The sequence below is a fragment of the Canis lupus genome, chromosome 30 (assembly GCF_011100685.1).
Source record: "Canis lupus familiaris isolate Mischka breed German Shepherd chromosome 30, alternate assembly UU_Cfam_GSD_1.0, whole genome shotgun sequence".
Classification (NCBI taxonomy): Eukaryota; Metazoa; Chordata; class Mammalia; order Carnivora; family Canidae; genus Canis; species Canis lupus.
The window spans coordinates 13,669,623-13,675,993 of NC_049251.1; positions in this window are offsets into that span (position 1 = coordinate 13,669,623).

A 6,371-nucleotide genomic window follows, 5' to 3' on the forward strand; every position below is an offset into this window, starting at 1 on the left:
CGCCGAGACACCTGCACCCCGATGTTTATAGCAGCAATGTCCACAATAGCCAAACTGTGGAAGGAGCCTCGGTGTCCATCGAAAGATGAGTGGATAAAGAAGCTGTGGTCTATGGATACAATGGAATATTCCTCAGCCATTAGAAACGACAAATACCCACCATTTGCTTCAACGTGGATGGAACTGGAGGGTATTATGCTGAGTGAAGTAAGTCAATCGGAGAAGGACAAACATTATATGTTCTCATTCATTTGGGGAATATAAATAATAGTGAAAGGGAATATAAGGGAAGGGAGAAGAAATGTGTGGGAAATATCAGAAAGGGAGACAGAACATAAAGACTCCTAACTCTGGGAAACGAACTAGGGGTGGTGGAAGGGGAGGAGGGCGGGGAGTGGGGGTGAATGGGTGACGGGCACTGAGGGGGGCACTTGACAGGATGAGCACTGGGTGATATTCTGTATGTTGGCAAATTGAACACCAATAAAAAATAAATTTATTATTTAAAAAAATTTCAAAAATAAATAAATAAATTGTGCACCCTAGGTGCCTGTCATGACTCATTCTGACATATCAAATAAATATGAAAAAATGACCATTCTTCATTAGGGAAATTCAAATTAAACTACAAAGTGATACCACTGTACACACACCAGATTCTCTAACATTAAAAATACTAACAGTAACAATTATTGATGAAGAAATAGAACATTGAGAATTCTCCTACATTGCTGGAGAGAAAAATAAATGGGTAAAGCTACACGTTTACACATTTACTTTGTAAGACATGTTCATAGCAACATTATTTGTAAAAAGAAAGAATGAATGAATAGAAAACCACTACACAGCAATGAAAATTAATAAATTAGAACTACATGTACCAACATTGATCAATCTCACATGCATAATGTTAAACAAAAACAATATGCATTAGTTTCCTGTGGCTATTCTAACAAATTACCACAGTGACTTGAAACAACAGAAATCTTTTCTCTCATAGTTCAAGAAGCTAGAAGTCCAACGTCAGTTTCCCTAGCCCAGTTTCACTGAGCAGCACTCCCTCTGGAGATTCTTAAAGATAATCTGTTAATTGACTCTTCTAAAACTGAAGCTGTATTCCTTGGCTTATGGCCTCTTTCTCCATTTCCCAAACCGCAAACTTTCTCATCCTCAAATCTATCTGCTTCCATTGTCACACTTCCTTCTGCCTTCTCTTTTATAAAGACACTTGTAATGACATGTAGTGCCTAGCCAGATAAACCCAAGATAATCCTCTCATTTCAAAATCCTTAATTACATCTACAAATACTCTTTTTCAAAATAAAGTAAAATTTACAGGGATTAGATGTAGCTATATCTTTGGAAACCATTATCAGCTTACCACAGAGTGGAAATGTAAATTTCATAAGAAAAGTATATTCCATATAGTGATATCTTTGAAAACAAAGAAAGAGGTGGTGATCTATTTTGCAGAAAGTATTCCTCACCTGAGTGGTAGTTGCTAAAATATTTATTTTGTTATAATTCCTTGAGCTATATAAATTTCATGTACCTTTATCTTGGCTTTATATATACTATACACATTTATGTGTGAATAACACACATATATACATATAATTAAAATTTAACAAGGAAATTATAATGCCTCAATCACCTACTGTTTTTCATATTTTTTTCTTAATAAAAGTATAATCTTTTAGGAAATAAAGAAGTAAATAAATGTAGTCCTTTTATTTAAAATAGTAGACTCTCTTATTATAAAACTATTTTTCTTATGTATTCTATATTCTTTATATATCCATCTATACACATATCTACCAATCAATGCAGACTTTTAGGATGTGTAAAATTTGAAACATATGTAACTTTTACAACTAACAGTACATACTTATTAGTTTTAAATTTGAACACCAAAAAGTACAAAGAAGAAATAAATAATCCAAAATGAATTTTGCCAGCTCAACACAGGTTATATCTGGCAATTCTGGGTAACTTGTTTCTCCTTGTTTCTTATTTTATAAACTGTTAAAAATTTTAAAATAATAAGAATAAGCATGTAGTATTCAAAAGTAAAGTTACTACAAAAATCACTTAGATGAAACATGAATTATGATGAAAATAACAAAAAAGTAATAGGTATAGTAGCTTATTTAGTACCTACTGTATATTATGCATTACTGTGTATCCATCCATATTTATTTTCTAATCATGACAATAACTTTACAAGTGAAGCCTATAAAACAGAATATCTATTTTTAAATGAGTAAACAGAAGTGTTTTGTGAGTTCAAGTGGCATAACCAACAGACAAATATTGTTGGGATATGGTTCCCAAGTCTGAAAGAAAAAAATCTGATATAATCCACTGCCACCTACAATGATTCAAGTTCAGTTCTTATTGAATCAGATGGGTGTGCTGGCATTTCATAGGTACAGGTATATGATAGTCTAGTCTAAATATCATAGTCTATACAGTCATGCCCACAATGTTTATTATGAATTAACTAGTGATTAGATTCTAACATAAATCTATAACCAGCAACTCAGTTGCCATCCATTCATCAAGATTTAGGACCTCCAATGAAGCTGTGTGATGTTACTTGTGCAAAAGCATTATAACCAAAATGAGAGCTCTGGTAGCAACAGTAATCTCTTCTCTGCTTCCTATACAAAAAGACAAACTCAGTGAAGCCTCCAGTTGTCATATATAGAAGTCACAAGATCACTGTTCTAAGAGCTCTTACTGCTAGAGTCTTCCATAAGTGATGCCAACTGAAACTGAGAAACAGACGCAAAATTATTATCAAACAAAATCAAATAAGGGTCTGACCACATTCTCTCTTTCAAGGCTTTACATCTGAGAATGTCATAGAGAAAAGCAATTCATAGGTAATCACATGCCTAATGTGAAAATAAACACACTGGTCTAATGCTTGACTTTACTAGATCAGTGCCACATAAAAGCAGGCAAAAGAAAACAATCAGGAAGCAAAATTGTCCCTTATCTGGGAAAGTGCATAATAATCATGTATTTCCACAAGATTCCAAATAGTACTGATAAATTAAACCAAAACACATTTGACACAGCAGCAGCCACAATGTTCAATCTATGTGAGGAAGAAATAATCCTACCATGAACTCAAAATGTAATGTCCTAATGTCCCAATGTAAGATATGCTTTCTTCCTTTCCAGTATACAGCAAAGACGGAGACCACCTTAATGGACAGTGAGAGAAAGATGATTTGTTCTAGAAGACAGACATGTAAGGTCAAGGCATGAATTTTAGATAGGGGAACAGCTTCTCTTGTGAAAAGAGAAACAACTTGGTGATATATAATGCATTTGCAATGTCAGAAAAAAATAAAGCAGTATGTCTCAACTTTAGAGTATCAGGTATGGTACTAGAGTTAAAACAAGGGATATGGGTCTTAGGGAGAACAAAGGGATGAAGAGCAAGATTTGGCTGCACTTCTTCCAGGTGCTTCCTGAGTGTTAATAAAATAAAGGCTCTATTATATTTGGAGCATCATCGCTAGAACTTTAATCTGCTTCATTCTTGCCTTTCATCAGCTTCTTTGTTGCCTGGGAACTGGATTAATTTATTGATTTTGATTTTGACTTGTAATAATTTCAAAAAATCTTTAGTGCTAGATCAAGGTACTCAATTTATCAGGTACTGGAAATATTCTGTGAAGATGCAGCCTTTCCACTGAGTTACTAGAGAACATAATTACCCTCTAAAATAATAGGTTTGGTTTAGAGGCCTGATGCCAGGCTACGAGTGCTGGCTGGCTCAGATCTGTCTCTTTCAAGCTTTTAATGAACAGTCTTTGTTCAGCTTCCAAATACTCCTTATGGTTAATACTTGATAGAGCACAATATTTTCACCCAGAAAGGGAAATTCAATATATTTACTCAAAACTCCTAATTGAATAGCCAATTTAGGATCAAAATTTAGTCTATATGTCTCTAGTAATTTGTATGTTTGGAGGAATTTTAGGTTCACTAGATCTCATACTCTGGGGCACTTGTATAAAATGTGCTGCCAGAACATGCTTGATTGATCTGGTTTCGTTGCTGATACTTGCAAAATCTTGATTTCCCCTGACTTCCCATATGGCAAGCTAGTAGAGAAATATAACAGTAACAATATCATAGCACTTTTCTCTGAGGAGCTCAAAGTATTTTCCAACATTAATCCTCAAAGCATTCCTATGAAGTTAACCAGCAGAGATACTATTTCTATTTTAGGGCAGGGATGAAAATCTCTCATGGATAGATGATTTATCCCGAATTTTGTAGGTTTTCAATGGATAAACAGGATGAGAATCAGGTTTCCCATATCTTGGATAACCATATAATTCATTGTCCAAACTAGGGCACTATTAAAGTGAAAAGGGCACTATTAATAATTATGCCAGGACAATAGTCAGAAGCTGAAACATACAGACACTCTACCTATAGCCCACTGAATGGAATAGCGACAAAGCCACGATGCCTAGTAGGAAGTCATTGGTTTAAGCCATAAATATTGAATGTATTGGTAAAGAGAAAATGTGTAAGAACATAAATAGTAAGTCAAAGGACTTGCTTCATTATTTCACTATTATAAAATAGAATTCTACTACTAAGAGCTGCTGCATTTACTTTTAGTCCTGTACCATGCATTTTTCAGAAAATAGTTGAAATTATACTTTATATGTAATTAAGTATCCAGAATTTTTAATTTGACACATCAAAAAATTTTTCTAATTTACTAAAAATGCCTTAGAAACTTTAAAAAATGATCACATTATGTTCCAAGATATGAATATACCATAATCAACATAACCATAACACAATCACTGTGTTTAACTTTTTAGATTTATGAATAGTGCTACAATGAGAACTTTAGCATACATTTTTAATATAAATCCAATAATTTCCTTAGGATATATTTCTTTGATTGCCTCAAATTACACTGTGAATCTTCATTTACAATTCTAATTCTTTATGCTTTAAGTTTAGGTTTTGGGGAGATTTATTCTTTAATCCTATTGATATTTGTTTGGGTGTTAGGCTGAAAGTAAAAAACAGATTTTCTGTCATGGTTATAAAAAAATTCTGTGATTAGATTTATGAATACTTCATTTTTATTTTTCAGTTTTCTATTATATCAATATATTTTTAATTAACAAAGTCCTTTTATTTTACTTTTCACATAGATTCATTTGAGTTTCTTGCTATGAATTTTTTTTTTAAATTTTGATTTTCTTTTTTATTCATGGCAAATGTTTAATGTTATGTACAAAATTCTGAGCAGGGCTATGATCTCCCCCAAATTCTGAGAAAGTGTTGGGAATTTCCTAAATTATCTCTACTCTTTTTTTTTAACTTCCCTTTTGAAGATTTCACCTCATCAATAGGTGAGAGCTTAGTTAGTGCTCTCACTACTGTGATTCTCTAGATTATCCATAATTTTTAAATCTGAATTTATTGATATTTGGCATGATTATTTTAGTTCTTTTTTAAAATATTTTATTTATTTATGCATGAGAGACATAGAGAGAGAGAGGAAGGCCAAGACACAGGCAGAGGGAGAAGCAAGCTCCCTGCAGGGAGCCCAATATGGAACTCAAACCCAGGTCTCTAGAATCACGCCCTGGGCGGAAGGCGGCCCTAAATCACTGAGCCACCGGAGCAGCCCCGATTATTTTAGTTCTTAATCTTGAGATGGTTTTAGGTTTTCTCTCCTAAATTTTGAATACCAATCTTCAATTTGGGAGTATTTTGTTATAAAGGATGAAAACTGTATAGTTTGAATTTTGCTCTCTATATAATTCTTTTGTTACTTAGAGGATTACATTTATTGACACATCTATAAGAAAGATATAGGTAAATGTGTGCACTTTCAGCCTGTAAAAATTTTAGTCTTGGATTCTACTCTGAAATTAATATGGCTCACCTGGATTTGATTTGTCTTTCCATTGGGTGAGTATATATCTTTGTTCACCTTTAACCCCTTCCCCCTGACAAATATTTGTCCTGTTTCACTGGGTTTTAAAATTATTTTTATAAGCATAATAGGGTAGCAATTGCTTTTTACTAATTCATTCTGGTTTTCTTTGCTTTCTGGTAAGGAAATAAAACCATTTACAATTGTCATCCTCCTTAATATTTGCTTGGATTTTATCATGTCTTCTACACTTTGGGATAATTTATATTGTACCTAAATTTTACCTTGTGTTCTCTTCTCGCAATGGAGTGAGAAAGTTTTTAAATATTTTTAATGGTCTCAATCTTATCAAAGGCTCCCTGGAGCAAATATCAGAGAGTGATCGATCACTCAACCAGGTCACATTATAGGCTTTGAGGGAAGAATTTTGAGACAG